General features: G+C 40.0%; 1 protein-coding gene and 1 long non-coding RNA gene across 5 annotated transcripts in view; one reads left to right on the top strand and one right to left on the bottom strand.

Moving 5' to 3' along the window:
* Positions 1–2,161: 2,161 nt before the first annotated feature.
* LOC117678581 (uncharacterized) lies at positions 2,162–9,207 on the bottom strand. The gene is made up of 2 exons (XR_015732641.1): positions 8,046–9,207; positions 2,162–2,777 (listed from the first exon to the last, which is right to left on the bottom strand). It is a non-coding gene; the product is annotated as an uncharacterized LOC117678581 (long non-coding RNA).
* The window catches only part of PCBP4 (poly(rC) binding protein 4), a 47,626-nt gene continuing 37,297 nt past the window's right edge, over positions 8,049–18,377 (top strand). The window contains exons 1-2 of one of the 4 annotated variants that reach the window (XM_034439799.2): positions 8,082–8,323; positions 17,434–17,520. The gene's annotated coding sequence lies outside the window, so the exon portion shown is untranslated. Of the gene's footprint in view, positions 8,324–17,433; positions 17,521–18,377 lie in introns of all 4 variants that reach the window. The other 3 variants (XM_034439790.2, XM_034439806.2, XM_034439783.3) reach the window with 3 other exon arrangements.

The following is an 18,377-nucleotide window of genomic DNA, read 5'->3' as shown; positions in this document are numbered from 1 at the left end:
TAGGGGATTATTACATTAGTAACCAAGGTGAACAGATGGGAAACAGGTTAAAGATGGCTATTCCAGAGCCACCTGGCCTAGTTCTTTTGTGCTTGTTTTCTCCAGATGGACTGTGGACAGATGGAGCCAGCGGTAAGAAGTAGAGAAAGCTGTAATTGTCACTGAGCTCTGAGTAGCTGAAGGCCGGCTGGGATTGCTGTCAAGTATCCAACTTTATCCTGTCAGGCAGAGGATTTGTTGGCAGAGGGTGGGCCAGGCCTGACGGGTCTTTAGTCCACAGCCAGAGACATCCCTTGAAATCTAGGATCTAAAGCCCTGGGATTGACTGCACCTCAAAGTGCACTGGCATTTCTAAGAAGCTGAGACCTTTAATGCTGAAATGTTGTGGTATGAAAACACATCAAAGCTACTGGAATGTGGAGTGGACTCATATGCAGAGGCGTTGGTGTAAAACAAGTAACTGATGGAAAAGGATTCAAGTCCTACAAGTCCAACCACAGCTATATTGGCCGAAAATACAATCTGCCATGGTAGCATCACTGTTAATGAATCTTCAGGGCAAAAGATGCAAGGACTTCTGATTTCTGGCCCTCCACATGTTACTACACTACCTTTCCAGCCAGCTGCCATAACTAAACTAAAGTGAGACCAATAGTGAGAGATGCTGATAGGTGTAATTCAGCAATATCTAGAGGGCCAATTTCATTTTATTCAAAGCATTCCATAAGACTTAAGACAATTTCAAACCCCCTTCTAGATGTCTATTGAAGTTACAGCTTCCAGAATCTCAGTAAGCATCCCTAAGAACTATTTAGAAAATTAGTATGGCTAGAAAATAGCCATACAAATTACTACTCATCTGTAGCAAATAAAGTATCTCTGTGACAAGGCAAGCTAGTTTTTACAACTGGAGAAACATGTTTTACTTCTCTGTACTCCTAGTTCCAGGCCTTTGAAAGGCTCTTTTATGCTTAAAACAATATGTGATCATTTTATTTCATGGTAATTCCGTGTAACTTATTGCCTTGCCATCCAGTCTTTGATCTTGCATTTGATTCTAATGCAGTAATACAGATTTATTTATTTATTTATTTATTGGTTCAATTTATATGCCGCCCTTCTCCGGAGACTCAGGGCAGCTTACAATGCGTTAAGCAATAGCCTTCATACTTTTGTATATACCTGCTTAGTAGGGCTTTCGGGGGCCCCCAAGCAGTGTTCTTTTTTATACAAAGTCAGCTTATTGCCCCCACAAACCGGGTCTTCATTTTACCTACCTCGAAAGGATGGAAGGCTGAGTCAACCTTGAGCCTGGTGAGATTTGAACTTGCAGTAATTGCAGGCAGCTGGTGCTATTTAACAGCACTTTAGTCTGCTATGCCACCAAGATATTTCTGTATTTCTTACAGATGACATATTTCTTATGTATTTCTTTCTGTATTGTTATTTCGTAACGAAGTATGAGAATGCGAACAAAACCTTAACCTTTTTCATATTTGCAAGTATGTAAACATGGATTTTAGTAGCTGCTAAAAAGTAAGGTTTACTGGCTGGATTAAAATGTGGCTATTTTTACTTTAGCATTTGAAAGAAGGAACTTGCTATAGAAAATCCAGTTAGGCTTTCATTCATGTACTAAAATGGTGCTGAGGCTGTCATAAGAAGCACTGGGTTATTTCCATATAAATATAAAAAACAGTAACAAGTCTACAAAGAATAATTACTTCCATCAGTAATCTTTGCCCCAGGAAAAGCATGTTGCCTACTCTCCCCCTTTTTATCATGGTGGTGGGCCCTTGCCTACTGAGAAAGGTTGACATCACCTAATAACAAGACTTGACTGTCCTCTCTCTGCAAGTTAACCCTCCACTCTGCCTCTGTTCATGGGCACATACATGCATATGCAGACACTCAGTATCTCATTTCCAACTTCTAGACAGAACCACTGACTTTCTACCTTTTTTAGTTTAAGAACTAGTCTGATTATACTGCTGGTGGTCCACTAAGGAAGTTCACAGAAGAAAAATCTTCCCACTCCTGTAACTAAGTAAGCATTTTCCCCATTCTCTTCTCTTTCAAGAAGTCTTCTGCTATCCAGGGTATGAGCTACTCCTGAATGCTAAAGTCCTACTTACACAAGATTTGGTGCCACAACAGGTGCTTGGCAGTGAACCCTTACTGTATTCATGAAGTAGACGGATAACAATGGCAGTTCCTTCCCCCCTCCACCTTTAGAGCAGTTGTTGTTTAGTGCATACACAATTTCTTATGTACTCAGTTGCATCCAGTTCTTCTGTTTGGATAGTTGATAGCAGCTCACATTACTGTGTAGCTTTTCTCACATCCCACACGAGCGTCACATATCACTGCCAAGGCTGCGCTGATGACTGCTCACTGGTGTAAGCTGCATTCTTCATTGTGTGCTTCAGATTTCTGTGCAGATTTAATTGTGAGTGAATGGGGTGAACTCTATGTGTTCAGAAAACAAGGATGGTGTCATGGAAGTATAAGCCAAAACAACAGATGGGTTTTTGTTCACTCATCACAGAATCCGGGTTGAGAAGGAATTTTAGTTCAGGAGAGATCAATAATCAGGACTTCTGGGCAAGAAATTGTGCAAAATAGTCGATGGCTTCAGCAAATGAGAGCCAGAATGAAAAGCCAACTCTTTGGAATTTCTCTCTAGACAAGGAGAGTATGAAGATCATCTCCAAGTGCTCTAGACAGTTGCTCCTTGCCAGGAGACCACAAATCAGTCATTCCAGTGGGTTAGAGATCTGGGAGATGAAAAAAACACCACTGTAGTCCAAACCATAACTCAGTGCCTTTAAAAAGGACTGTGTTCATATCCTTCTTTCTTAATCACTTTTGCAAATTGCTTGTAAATTTCAGATATTAGGAACTTTCATAATGCCATGTTTTTACTATATCAGGTAAGTTTTGTTCAAACTTTCATTCAAAAGACGTTTTATACAAATTTAAGTACTTAAAAAAAATCTTTTGGTTTGGAATAAATAGCAAATGAGTAATTAGAACATTGATTTTTGAAAATTACAAACAAATAAAGGATCTAAATGAATTTCAAAGAGATTTTGAAATTAATTATAAGAATCATCCCATGGGAAAATGCTGTTGTTCTGAATAGTGTATAAAATGGGATTTGGAAGGTTGGACACTCTAGGGTAGGACAGTAAATGGAATTAAAGATGTGGCTTAAGGCGCCACACCATTGCATAGTCGGATATCTATTGGGCTCATACCCTCTACTTGAAATTGAACTCACAGAGAAATTGAACTTACTTTGTGTAGTTTAGATGACTTATATTTTAAAACTGACATTGGTGCTATTGCTATTCTGAGAATACTATGGGCAGTCAAGAAAACAAACGAACGGATCACTGAATAAGTCAGCTCAGAATTGTTCTAACTTGAGGCACAAATGACTAAGTTTTAGACTCATTATCAAAGATCTACAGTATTTTTGTGCAGAAAGCTGTAATGCTGGGAAAAGTAGAAAGAAAAAGAAGAAGAGGACGACTAGAGGACGACTAGTGGCAAGGTGGATGGACTCATTTACAATGGTGATGTGTGCACTGTTGGAAGACTTGAAGGACCAATTTAGACAGATCATCATGGAGAAAATCTATTTATGTGGTCGCTAGGGATCAACATTTTGATGGTCCATAATCAATCAATGAAAAGGACTTGATCTTCAGCAATTGTAGGAAGGGATATCTAGAAGCATTATCAGAATGGTGCACCTTCTGTTAGGTTCCCAAAGCAAAGAGATACAGATCTTATAGACTGCTCAAAAAAATAAATGGAACACAAGCAGAAGACATCTGAGATCTGAATGAATGAAATAGCCTTATTAAATACTTTGTTCATTACATACAGTAGTTTTGTGTTCCCTTTAGTTGTTTGAGCAGTGTATAAACTACACTGCTCAAAGAACAGTAAAGAAAAAAGTATTTAATAAGAACGAAGTATTTAATAAGGCTATTTCATTTATTCAGATCTCAGCTGTCTTCTGCTAGTGTTCCCTTTATTTTTTTGAGCAGTATATGTCACAACCCCATTTAAAGGGTTTTACATGACTTCTACTCCCTCCACTTTTACATGGCTTCCAGAGAGGTGGAAATCATGTAAAACCCCATACTTGGTGGTATATTACATATTCGTATATTTGTATATTTGTATATGACGATATACAAAAATAAAAGTTGTGTTTGCCCAACTTCCTTAATTTGATTATTGAGTGAATCCATTTTCATTATACACAAAATGTTCTGAGCCAGTAAACGCTAACCCGGGTTAGTAGTAATCAAGTTTCATTTGCTGTGCTGTGCTCTATTTTTTTGAACTCACTAGTTAACAATGTTATGTAAACCCCAATATATTATGCATAGCCATTCCTAAAATAATTAAATATATACTGCATATAAAAAGTACCCCCTTTTTTTTAAAAAAAAAGTGTTGATTCTTACATCTAAAAGTAGGGTTTTTTAATACATGATTTTACCAAAACATATCATATGAATCAGAATTCAATATAACTTACACAGGTTACTCAGATATAGTAATACAGGTCCTGTAAACTAGACAGCAACACAGTATACCTCTTTCAGAACACCTTAAAGCCCAGCCCTACCTGGAGCAGGATAGAAGCAGACCTAAAGAAACCTCTTTTCCATTGTATTATAATGATAGTGTCCCTGAAGGCAGAAATGAATTTCTTCTTGTAGATATGGCTTGTTCTCAGGAGAATTTTAATGGTCCTTAATAGAAAAAAATGGATCCTATATTTATTTGAATGTAGAAGCTTGCAGTCCTTATAAATAAAGCAGAGAATTCTAGAAAATCAACTTCTTGTTTCAAGAACCTGGTCCTGTATACTTGGTATTGTCCATGGTACACAAAAAAGAGTAATGCTGCCTTTGTAATGCTTTTGATACACAAAGGAGAAGAGTAATACCCCAGAGGGGTGATGCTGTCTTTCTACACTGAGAGTACACTTACATCTAGACCATCTGCATTAGCTCCTCTTCCCCACGTTCCTAGGTATAACAATGGATCCATCTCTTCTCAGAGAAACCAGCATATAACAGTCTCTTACCTCTTACTATTTTATAGGGCTGAATGTTTTTACCTGCATGTTCCCTCCACCCCTTTATGCCAACATGCCTTTATGGCAACAGTGGGCAATTTAAAAGATCTGTTGGCAGTCATCTGCTGGCAGTAATACTGCTGCCAACGAATAATTAACATGGATGTGTGAACTGATTGCTCTACTCGCCTTTCTTTCTGTGATGCCTACTAAAATAGATAGGCGCATTTAAACAGCAATTGCATTATGAGACAATGCTAAGCATCCAAGTTCCCTTCATTACTTCCCTTGCAAATTGTCAGTCCTTCGCTTGCATTTTGCTAGTCTGGTGCAAACAGCTGGCTATGTTACAGAACCTACTGCACTGACTGAACAATTATACATTTAGGCATGGAAGGTACTCTGTGACAGCAGCAGGGTCCGGTCATCAGAACATATTGTAAGGTAATAAGAAAACCATTGACATGCTATGAAAAGTAACAAAGAAATTGGGAAGTTTCTTAAAATAAGAGCAAGTAATTTGCTTAATCACTGCAGAAAAAAAAGGGGGGGCAGACACTTGGCTTTAATACTTTGGGAAAATACACATTTATTTCTCTTATGATCAAAGCGATAAAGAGGAACTCTTTTCTCCTGGAAGTGATGGGCTCCCATTCACTGCATATTTTGAATCAGAAGCTGGGCAAAACTTAGGGGAAGTTTTAATTCTGATTCTTGCCTCAAACGGATAGGAGTCTCAGTTACCTAACTCTGATTCTAGGAATCTTTCTTTCATGACTGCTGTAGTAAACAAGTGACTATAAAGGACTGCAGCTCCATGGCAAAGCTCATGTGGTATCAGTGGAGGGTGCCATATTCAAAGGCTAATGCCCAGATCAGGTAACAAATGATGGAGGGGAGACCCTTGGGAGTTGCCGGCTGCTGGAGAGAGAAACAGCTTGATCTGCTGCACATATTAGGGGGCAAAGGTGGCATAACCGACAGCTGAATGATAGACAACACATGGATTTCCTTTTCAGGACCCATTTACTGTAAATGTATTATATATTTCAACAATCTTCTTTATATTTCTTTCAGCTGTAAGCAGCTTCTGCTAGAGATGAAAGAATTTATTTTCAGGCACTTTTTTTCCAGCCAGGGGAGGTAAGGAGTGAGCATGTGTCAGAATGCTTATATGGCATCTCTAAAGCACTAGGTGGTCTCTGGTGGTTTCTTGAAATGCAACATCTCACATTTCCATTTAGCACCACTTTTTTTTTCCATTTTGCTTTTTATTAGGCATGAAAGCTTTTTCTTTTCAGTCCAGAGCTATTGTTTAATTTAAGGCAGGAGTGGGGTGGGGTGTGGGAAGCAATCCTCAAATAGACAACACAATGCAAACCTATATTTTAGTTTGCACTTGAGGACTGAGACAGGAATTCAGTGTAGTGAATAAGGGGTTGTCATTGAAACAGTCCAGCAACAGTTCAGGGCATGGCTGTAAGATTGCTAACTCTGAGTGGGCGATAAAAGCACCCTGCTTTGTCACCCTCGTGGGCTCCTAGTGTATTTCTGAGTTAACCATTAAGGCTCTTTCTCACAGCTCAAGATCAGGGTTTACTCAACGCGTGCTTTTCAAGTGAAGGAGGCTGTGCTGTAAGAGAAAAGAGCCTATTCAGTGGTGGCCTCCAGCTGTAGAACAATCTACCCGAAGAAGCAGATCCATTTTGGTTCATTTTGGCACTAGACGAAAAAGAAAAAAACTTTTGAAAGCCCTCCTAATCCATGCTAACATCAAAAATACCTCTGCAACTGTTCTAAACATTTCTTCTTGTTTTTATTATTATTGATTATATTTTTTTTAAAAAAAACATCCTTCTGTTCAGCCCTCCTATAAATAGCCAGAAGCATGGAAAGGGCAAAGAGTTTTTAAAGGCAGCCTATAGCTTTCCTCTGGACTGCCAGGAACACACTGTTCAAAGGACATAGTTTGTGCTAATGGTGCTGATACTTTCTCTGATGTAAGACTGCAATGGTCCTGAGGGTGTAAGAACAGTTTTGCCATCTTCCTGAATGTATTCTACAAAGACGGAAAGTATATTACAATAAAACGGCTACAATCCGTCTCTCTCCAAATATAAAATGAATAGTGTTCTGGTTCCTTGAAAGGTATATAGGACTTACCAGTAATTCAGCAACCTCTCCCCAACTTAATGCCTTACCCACCCACCTACCCACCCCGTTTTGGATTTAATCACAATAATTCCCCACAAATATGTCTGGGACTTCATAAATCCAACCACACTGTGGAGGTGGGGGGAGTATTAGTTTAGCAGCGGGGTGGAAATCAGGTCGAACCGGGGACACACAACCAAGAGATATATCAGCGAAGAGGGTTCTTGATCTGGTTAAAAATACATTAAATGTATTTAATGGTTGAAAAATGCATTAAATGCTAAAGACATCGTAATAAATCCAAAACTCACACATTTAAAGGATTCAGCCTATCTTGCTTTAGGATAATCATTATCTGACTCACTTTTCCTGCTGGTATAATTGCACGGTATGCACAAATCACCACAAAGACGCGGTAACCGCACCAGGGAACTAGCTTCAACTCCTCTCCCTCCAACTCTTATTGCAGAATTACACGCGTTCCGTTTTGACAGACAGACAGCAAGCAACCCAAACCCATCTGGTTTCTTATAAACAAATTGAGGGGAAAAACCGGCGAAAGTGGGAAGATCAAGTATTGCAGGCGCGAGGAGGGCCAGCCTTCTGCGACCTCCTGCTCTGGCTGGCTGCAAAGCAGGCAAGCGATGCCCGCTCGCTCACCAGTTTCCAGGAAAAGAATTCAAACTACAACAGAGGAAGGGCAATCTGCATTGCAAGCGGGGTGGGGGGGAGAGAGAGAGAAAGGGGGGGGGGAAATGTCTCTGTCCTTGGCAGATGGTCTTACCCAGTGTGCATTGTTCCTTTAGTGTCTCCTTTATCCACTGTAATTGGATCCTGGAGGGAGCCAGCGAGCAAGGGAGGGACAGAGAGAGGCTGGGCGAGATCGCTGGGGGCGGAGGGGAGGCAAAATAGTCCCGAGGCTTTGGCCTGCGCCTCCCTCGCCTGTCAAGCGCTTGATTTCATTGTTCCAGGCTGATGTCACTCCCAGTTGTTACAGACGCTTCTTCGGGTAACAATGTGGGACTAGGAGGCACAAAGGACCTTTCTGGAGATACCCCAAAGGTAAGGGGGAGAGAGAAGTAACTGCGTCGGAGTTGGGGATGCTAAAGGAGCCGGGGCGTCTTGGGGGAGCGAGCCCGGAGCAGCCCGCGCACCCCAGGCACCATCGCCTCCAAAACAACTTTAGCAGCCGCAGGAGTCGCTCGCTCCCTGCCGCCGCATGCAAAGCGCGCGGCCCCTGGGAAGGCGCGCGGCTGGGCTCGGCCGGCGGGAATTCTAGGGAAGGGGTGGGAGAAAAAAAAAAAAAAAGTTTGGCCTCCCATTTGCCTGAGCCCCGTGTTTCCGTGCCAGTTTTGGACCGAAGTTGGAAGCTTTTCTTCAGGGAGCGGTCAGGACGGGGTCCGATGTTGCGGCACTGGGAGTGGATGGACTAGTTGTCGGTGCCCGGTTTCCCCCCACGCGCACGCAGACCGCGACGCGCCATCCCACCTCGCGCTGTTAGCTCTTCGGTCCTTGCGGGGTTCGGATCCACAGCGCGTTTCAAAATCCGACGCCTGGGAAGATCGCTTCCCCCCACGAACCCCCTAAGGAGCTAATCCAGCGGCCTGATTTGGCGCTGCGTCTTTGCAGAACTTTGGCAGGTGCGACCGGTCGCACGTACTTCTCACGTTCTCAGAGGAGGGGAAAAGTGTTGAGTTAATTGAGGCGGTTGGAGTCCAAGAAAGGACTATTATGATCCCTCGCCGAAAATTCGGCAGTTCCGCCTTGATCTTTATTCCCAGCTCTGGTCTATGTACCAAACCTCGCTGCCGCTCGGGGATCGTTCATCCTTCTTGTGCCACTCTGTTCTCGGCTGACGATCAGCACCTGCTCTTTTCCTCCTGGATGATCCCGTCAAAGGCAGGCTTTTCTGGTTCAAGATCTTCAGCCCTCCTCGGAGCTCTTTTGATTTTATTAGCTTCCTGTCCTGCTTTATCCTGCGTGGTTCCTCCTTTCTCTCACTGGCCAACTTCTTAAATTGTCTGGTGGCACAGATGAGTTGTTAGCACCTTTCAACTAACTTCAGGGCTGTGCCGTTTTCCATTGCTTGTCGTTGCTTACACCTGCCTGCGGCGCCCCCTCCCCCTTCCTATATTTGTACCCTGTTCATCTTCCTTCCTGTCCTGAGCTTAGAACTGGCATGGCCTATTTCTGTGCTCAGATTGCTATTGTGGTGAGGCCCTTGGGGACAGCTTGGGTGATGAATCTCTACCCAGCTCATTCCATTTGTCACACAGCCTCTGTTTCCAGCACCTGCCCCCCCCCACCCTGCACTTTGGCAGCAGATTGCATTTGTTCTGTACACATCCTTTTGTTCCCCTCCACTACAGAATGCTAGCCCTCTTCCCAGTCTTTTCTCATCCTCTTTATTAAGAGAAATGGAGGGGAGGGCACAAATTATGATAACCGAAAATAAGGATGAAGATGGTACTGGCTTGGTCAAGGGAGGGGAACTTTGTTTCAGCCAGCCTTGTGTTAAGATGATGCCAAGAAGGGTATATGGTACTTTATTTTATTTTTTTACTATAAACTCTTTTTAATAGCAGAATGACATTCTTTCCACCTGGTGTGCTCCTGATATATTAAGAATGCAACTCCCACAATTCTCAACCATGCTGGAGAGAGCCACCAATGACCTACCACTATACAAAGTGGCCCGTTGTGTCACATGACCACTCTAGGGCATTCTGTGGGGATAGATTTGTGTCCCCAGAGCTGTCTGACAATATTGGGGAGGCTCTGATATGAGATCCTAAACATACTTCCTTAAAAATAAGTTCCTAATAGTCTTAATTCCAAGCAGATGTTTTTTTAAAATCAAGAGACAACAATTCTGTCCAAGGTGGTATCTCCCAATTTGTTACAACTACCAACAGCCTGAATGTCTAGCCAGAGCAACAGAACTGGAGAGCGCAAATTTAGGAAAGGCTGGAAAAGCCAGTTTGTTAAAGAAATTCAGTTAAAGTGAGCTTTTGCTTGCTGAAATGTCATTTTCTCCTAAAAGGCAGAAGCGTGTGTGTCTGTGTAAGTAATTTTTACATGTTTTCCTTCATGTTGGAAAAATGAAAGTATACAAATGTAATCCTGTGAGCTCCAAGAACAAAGGTTGGATTCTATTCCCATCCAGAATTTTTCTCATAAATTAGGGATCTGTAGTTGAAGGGCCACACCATGCAGCATGTCAAGAGCCACACTCCAAAAAAGGCTGGGCCGGAGCCCATTTTGAGTGCAGGATCAGGAGTTTAAACACATGAAATGGATTCCTGGAATATCCACAAGGCATAAGAGACCCCTTAACCCTTGCCCTAAAAAAGGGTCACAGATCTTTGGTTCCACCTGCTCAGCAAAGAAACAGTGGAGGGTTACACGCAACTCTGGACTGTACTTTTTATAGAATTTTGTCTAACTAATTTTGCCTTTTTAAAAAACAGCCCTTGACCTCATTAAATAAGTAAATAAGAACCTTGTCTCCTAAGGGGTGCCTCCTCCTCCTCCCTCCACTCTTCTGATAATAATCTATTTCATGTGACCAGCTAACTCATCCATAAGGCCTTCTGTTCAGGAATTCTGCAGGGCATCCTCTACAGTAAAAGCCCTGTTCTAGTGAATTTTTCATCCTCCTCTGGTGCTTTTACAGCCTTGATTACATTATCCCAATTCCCCTTTTCTCCTCAAACATTTGCCTCTTTGTCTTGCTAAGATCCACACATCCTCCACCCTTCCCTGTCCATGCAGTTTGGGAACTGCACATCAATATTCAAAGCAGCAATGAGGTCATTTTTCCAAGGGCTTCTCCTCTCCTCCTCTTCACTATTCAGGAAACACACCAGGAATTGTTCTTGTGCTCCAGTAAGAGATCCCTCTCATGTGAAAGCTGGGGGTGAGTGGGGGAAGATTAATGAGAAAGCTGCCCACATAAGCAACCTTCCATTGGCAGCTTATTAAAACTATGTTATTCTTTGTGCTCTCCAGCTGCATTGGTAGGAAATGGAAAAAGAGTTCTTACTTAGAGGGGCTTTGTAAAAAGCCAGGATACAATCAGTGATATGGCCATTTCAGGAAAGTATCAGTGTTTAGCCATTATTAGGAAGATAAAGTAAAATCACTAAATGATGACGATTTATCATTTTTAATTGCTTTAGGGTATGATTAGAATCAAGCCCAAAGATCCTGTCTCACCACCGCAACATGTCCCTCTATTGTCATCAGTGATAAAAATAAGTTCTGTGAATACCAATTTCAAACTGGTGAGGTACTGCTTTTAAAGTGTCCTCTTCTGAATATTTTCCAATAGACACATTCATATTTGATTCTTTCTACCCAGTAGAAAGAATTAAAGGCACTCACTCTTTAAAAAAAAACAAACAGTTGGGAATGATTGGATGTGAGAAATTGTTAGTTGACTTTCATCATAACAAAATCCACATTAACTTTTAGCAAAGTTAATGTTGGTTTTATTATGATGAAGCTAGACCGACTATTACACCTCGGTTTCATTTCTATACCTTCCAAAGGTTCTTATGGTTAGTAAATTAAGAATGCTGTAAAGAAGTAGCAGGATGAGCTAAAGATGGACAACACTGATGATGTCATGCAACAGGGAGGAATTGAGTTTTCTCAGGGGAACAGAATGAGACAATAAATCAAATTGCAGATAATCAAGGTCAGGAATGAGAAATGATGCAGAGCCCTCTTTACCACAATGCAAAGTGAAACCCATTTCTCAGATATCAGATTGTTAAGGAAGCATCTTTTTCGTTTTCCAGCATCCGTTCCCATATATTGGGGAACTCCAAAGACTGTAGGGGTTGTTTTGATTGATACTTTTAGCTTTAATAATGTCTAAAGCAAACATTCATAATTTGTCAATATGCACTTTCAGAGGGAGGTGTTTTTTTAAAATAACAGTTTTATTTGAAAGCTTTTCTTACATGAATGTTTACGGGTAATGTTAGATTTTCCTATAGTATTTCAGAACAGACTGGGGTAGGCCTTGAATACTGCCTGTGGGTTTTACTAGGCCTGGGCTCAAGTTTCTTCAGTTCTGAATATACTTTGTGGAGTCTAAATGTCCACTAGTGCCTGCCTTAAGGTTATAAATGTGTTGTTAGAGTGATTTTTTCTTTTAAAAAAAAAAGTGGGGGGGGGGAGAATTTCCAAGTGGTTCAAACATGGTAGAACTTCCCCCCCCCTCCCTCCCTTGCTTCCTTACTTCCTTACTTACTTCTAATGGAGGAGATGATGCCTGAGGTCTAATTTATTTTTAGAACAAAAGGTGGCAGATCTATTCACCCTGAAATTCTGTATGTGCAAATTATACACCCAGCACAAAAAGTATAAAACAAACCTCATCAGTCTTGGAAAAGGATGGGAATATTGCCAGGAGCCTGCTACCGAATGCTACAAAAGCTTTATGAAATTAAAAGTGGCCTGCAAGTCCTATGGGAATGTAAAGATGAAGTAATATTTATTGAATGCATATATATTGGGATGTGAATAATATGATATATGTAATAATAAGGAGCATTTGTGTATGACATTTAATGTGTACTGAGTACTTCAAGTATAGTAATGTATCCCGGCAATATTATTATTGACATACACAATTGCTGCATACGGTCCAATGCACAGGCCTGTTCCCGTAGCTCAGAGTATTTCTTATAAAAGTAGGTGTGAAAAGCAATAAGTGAGTCAGGTATAATGTTGTATCTTAGAAGGGTTTGATATCAGGCTGCATGTGATGCTGTTCAGAATAGGGTTGGTGGATAAAATTGCAAGGTGCCATTCAGCCAAAGGGCCCCCTAATATAGCAGTGTTAGCTTATCCCAAAGATAGATAGATAGATAGATAGATAGATAGATAGATAGATAGATAGATAGATACCGTGTTTTTCCAAAAATAAGACCCTGTCTTATATTTTTTTGAACCCTGAAATAAGCACTTGGTCTTATTGCCTTGCCCTCAAAAGCCCGATTGGGCTTATTATCAGGGGATGTCTTATTTTGGGGAAAACAAGGTAGATAGATACATAGATATTGCCATCTAAAGCCCAATGCCAAAATTATTCAGCTGCTCCACTGTCTCAAAGTACACCTTGCATCAGCCAGGAAGGCTTCTTGGATTGGCAAAGTACGTTACAAGACAGTTGCTGGAAAATGGGCTAAGCTATTGAGCCTTTTCTTAGTACAGTTTTAAACTAGTAAGTTTAACTTAAAACTATGTAGATGGCAGCTCTGTGGCTCAAGGAGAAGAGATTAGTGTAAGATTCATTGAATCCTTCATACTTTTTTGGGGGGCAACAATTTGACATTAAACTTTCTCTCCTATCTGCCAAAGATTGGCTTTTTCTAAGATTAGGCCACAAAAGAGAACATGAGGGGACAGATAGGCTAAGGAAAAACTAAATCTAAAGTCACCTCATTCCAAAGACCCTCATTCCAAAGACCTTCCCTTAATAAAAAGAAGTTTAGAGTTTAACAAAAAGAAAAACATTCTAATGTGGAGCAGTGAATTCTTATTTCCATCCTGTTGATTTTCAATTGGAATGTCTCAGATATTCTGGTAAGAATTTAAGATTTATTTGCCCACATGTGAAATAGTTTCATCAAATAATGTTTTATTAATTTAAAAACTATATATAATTAAAAATGTGTATTCACAAATTATAATGTAGGTAGGGAAATATTGTAATCCTGGCTAATAGGAAAAAAAAAACCCTTTTGTTTTTACAAGAAAGGGAGGTACAAAAGCTGTCCTATTTGTACAATAAATAAATGCAAGAGAATGAAATTAATTAAGACCACTTTTTATCTTTCATTTTTCAAGGCCTCTTGCATTCATTAATTAGGATATCACAAACTATGGTTTCCATGATTTTTGTACATGGGTGTGGATTCTAATCCCTAAACTAAGGTTACAGTTTTATTCAGGACAAGAATTATAATAAGATATGTAGCTTGGTTTATGAGGAAGATAAAACCTCAAAATTCCTTTCCCCATAAATTAATTCACTCAAAGAATCTAAAGAATGAAATGAACAAATTAAAAACAAATCTCTTTATCAAGTTATATAACTATTAGATTGTGATTTGCTTTTTAGGACTTGAATTCCTGTTTTCATATTTTTCAGTGATCCATATTAATATTGACTAATAATTAATGAGCCTGTGCCAGTACTGAGTTTTCAGTAAACCTCCACTATATATCCTGACCATTGGGTAATGTTTGATCTTGGCTTTTCATGTTGGGTTGCTCGGGGTTTTTTTGTTGTTGTTGAGTTGACTTCACCCTACATAATTTCATGTTGCTAATTTCAACAAATATCTAGGATACATTAGAAGAATAGTGATTGAGCCCTTGCATTTTTAGAAAGCCTAACATAAACATATTAATCTGATGAGACAGACAAGGCCTATCTCAAAAAAATTAATATCACATCTCTAACCTTGTCCAGTGATAGCCCCTGGCTAATCTTGTCTGTACTGAAAAGCTAGGAAGGATTTGGTATGATTAGTACTTGGTTGAGAGGCCCCCAGAGAATTCCAGAACCCTGGGAAAATTGAAAAATCACCTTGAAAGAAGGCAGTGCAGCCAACCACTTCTGGATTATTGTCAGGAGAACTATGTGGTTATGTCCATGAAGTCACCAGAAGTTGAGTTGAATTTGAAGAAACTTTAAGCTTATCTATTATTAGATGTTTGTTTCTTATGAGTCATCTAGATATTAATGTGTTTTTACATAGGTCACTAATACACTGGTGCCTACCTTGCAAATTAAGAAAATTTACTTGATTAGGCCTCCTAGAGAAAACAAGAAAAGTTAGTATTTTGAGACTTCTGGCTCAATAATTAACAGGTTCCATAGCACTTTGACAGCCCACCGCCTAAACTGTTTCTGGCTGCAGCTGGTTAAAATTCAGTTTTCTCCTCTGATGGTAATCTGAGGGTTTTGAGAGCTGGGCTGAGACCTGGGAGCCAAAGTGCTGTCAATGGATCAGGCACTAATAAGATGCGAGTGCTGATGATCCCTTCCATTGGCAAATATTGCCATTCTTACCATCTGCTGTCTTTTCAAGCTGCTGGTTGCTTATACTGTCTGTGGCATCTTTGTTTTCCCTGTCATCTGTGAAATCAACAATAGCCACAGCAGGAGATTTCCTTACTTTTGCCTCAGTTTCTAGAAGTGGGGGTTGGCATTTCTTTCTATCACCAAATCCATCCAAAGTATGACAATATGAAAATGTGCATTAAGATCGATCGTGTTGGATGTAGTCTAAGCATGTATGTTCAAAAACAAGTTCCATTGTGTTAATGCCAAGTCAGTAAGAACTGTATGTTTGGGACTATAACCTCAAAAATACCATAGTTCTTTGACAAAATGACAAGATTTAATATTTCTGATACCCCTCTGGTTTCAAGTTGTTATATATCCCTTTTTCTTTCTCGTTTTTAAGATGTCTGCTTGTTCATTATCATTCCACATAACTGAGTAGCTGTTTACTTTTCACTTGTCCTTTATTTTTGAAATTTTATTCAGCTGGGAACAGAGCTAAAGCTGCTTGTACTTTTCTACTTTCTGTGAGCAAGTCACATATTTGCTCCTCAGAATTTCATTTCTGTAACTTTATGCCAGAAATGTAACAGTGACAGTAAAATGCCTATGTAATCCACTGAGCAGTCTTTGTTTTTTTAATCACAAGATCCATTGTCCTGGTAAAAATAACTACTTGGATTGTGCGAACAAACGTCTAGGATCTAAATTGACCCTTATAGCATTGACGTTACCGCTGAAACTTCTGAACTAAGCCAGTCTCCATGGTCACCAAAGAATCAGGATATAAATGAGATTAAATGCTTAATGAGGTTGTGTTTCAATCACATGTATGGAGTTATATTGATTACTTGCTCAGGAAAAGTATTTTGCTATGTTGAACCATGCAAATGGCATGTCATTGTGTGTGATCAGCCAATCTAGATGTAACACCCCATGCATAAGAAATATGAAGCAGCTTGAAATGTAACATTATACTTCAGTAACAAATGATAGTACATTTATATGTGAAAGTTCAACGTTCTTTAGTCAAAATAAACTCTGTTTACAAAGTTAAGCCGCCTCTCTTATTTCTGCTCTTATTTTCTTGTCAATGTATTTGTTCCCTAATGTATAAATCTCTAGCTGCACATTAATAATAATAAATGCTTGGTATGGGTCAAGAGCTGAAATCCATCTGCAGAGATAATGTTAAGTATTATCTTGGCAAGAGTTACCTTTTTTATTGCATGACTTTAGAAAAATAGGTGCCCTCTGCCAATTGGATTGTGAGTAAATAAAAATATAGAAAGTAAGTCCTTTTACAATGCACATTAGTGGTGGGTTGCTACTGGTTCACCCCTGGTTGGGCGAACTGGTAACAGTGGCAGTGGGAGGCACACACCCACGAACGAACTGGTAGCGGCTGAAATTGAAACCCACTATTGATGCACATGTACTAGGCACAGAAATAAAGAAGAACATCCTTAATGGAAAATGCAGTATTATGGAGCATACAGAATAAGGGGAATAGGGAATACTTACATGGATAAGTAACAGTGATATAATTTTGTTCCAACTGATTTTATTGAATTGACTTACACAGTATCTTTTTAACTTAGAGAATAAATAGTACTTTCATCTATATTAAAGTTTAATTCTCAACTTACGTTCTCATTTAAAGTTTATAATAGCATTTTGGATTGTTCCCAAGGTAAGGGAATGAATGCATCTCATTTTTAGTTATGCTTCAATGAAGTTGTCAGTTCCCGGGATTGTTTTGGTCCTATTGAGAACTCACCTAGAATCAGTGCTACTTTGGTATTACTTTGCTGTGCAGTAGGCCAAGAAAGGCTCAACCCAGTAAATCCCCTTAAAATTACCTTCCAGATGTCACCAAACTTTTGGAGTTGGTGGGTATATTTGGAATTTTGAGGATATATTATGGCCACTAGGCAGCTTTCTAATTCACCAAATGGCTGCCACAGATGAATACAATCATTTACAAAGTACTGGTTTACAAGAATACTTCCTGAAGTTAGTCCCCACCCACCCACCGCATGATGCTCTCTACCACCCCTGCTTATCTTTGTCTTTTTTCTAGGCAGCTGTGCACACTTCTAAGCAAAGTACTGTACTTCAGCCACTGATCATGCTTATGGTGAGGCCCAGAAGCATCTTGAAAATAAAGGTGATGTTAGATGTGTGTTGGGGGGAGGTACTTTGCAGCAAGATGGGGTTGTGTTAAAAAAAATGGGTGGGGATAGGAAGACTGATGGGTGGAAAGAAAAGTGTTTACTGCCATGTTGGTATTTCTAGATGTGACCTTGGAGTCCTGTATTTTGTCCTAGGCAGTTTGGAAGCTTTGGTCAGTTTTGCCACTCTAGAGCCACTTGAATTGTATGCCATGTTAAAAGTCCACTCTACTTTTTTTCATAGCATATCAAACTTTAAGGTTTGTGGAATTAACATGAATCATTACAAAAAGGAAATGATGTCCCATAGTTTCCTAATGGGTCGTCTATCTCAGGGTTCTTCAACCTTGGCAACTTTAAGACTTGTGGACTTCAACTCTCAGAATTCCTCAGCCAACTTTGCTGGCTGAGGATTTCTGGGACTTGAAGTCCACAAGTCTTAAAGTTGCCAAGGTTGGAGAACCTGATCAGTCTGTCTGTCTGTCTGTCTCTCTCTCTCTCTCTCTCTCTCTCTCTCTCTCTCTCTATATATATATATATATATATATATATATATATATATATCTGTCCGTCTGTCCATCCATCCATCTATCTATCTATCTATCTATCTATCTATCTATCTATCTATCTATCTATCTATCTATCTATCTATCCATCTATCTATCCATCTATCCATCTATCTATCTTTCTATCTATCCCTCCCTCTCTCCATCTATCATCTATCTATCTATCTATCTATCTATCTATCTATCTATCTATCTATCTATCTCAGGGGTGTCAAACTGGCGGCCCGCAGGCCAGATGCATCACGTGCAGGCCACGCCCAGCCCAGCTCCGTGAAGGGGAAAAAATC

The sequence above is a fragment of the Pantherophis guttatus genome, chromosome 2 (assembly GCF_059756535.1).
Source record: "Pantherophis guttatus breed Tessera chromosome 2, ASM5975653v1, whole genome shotgun sequence".
Classification (NCBI taxonomy): Eukaryota; Metazoa; Chordata; class Lepidosauria; order Squamata; family Colubridae; genus Pantherophis; species Pantherophis guttatus.
Note: the sequence above shows the minus strand (reverse complement) of the source record. Positions and strands in the feature narration are given on the sequence as shown.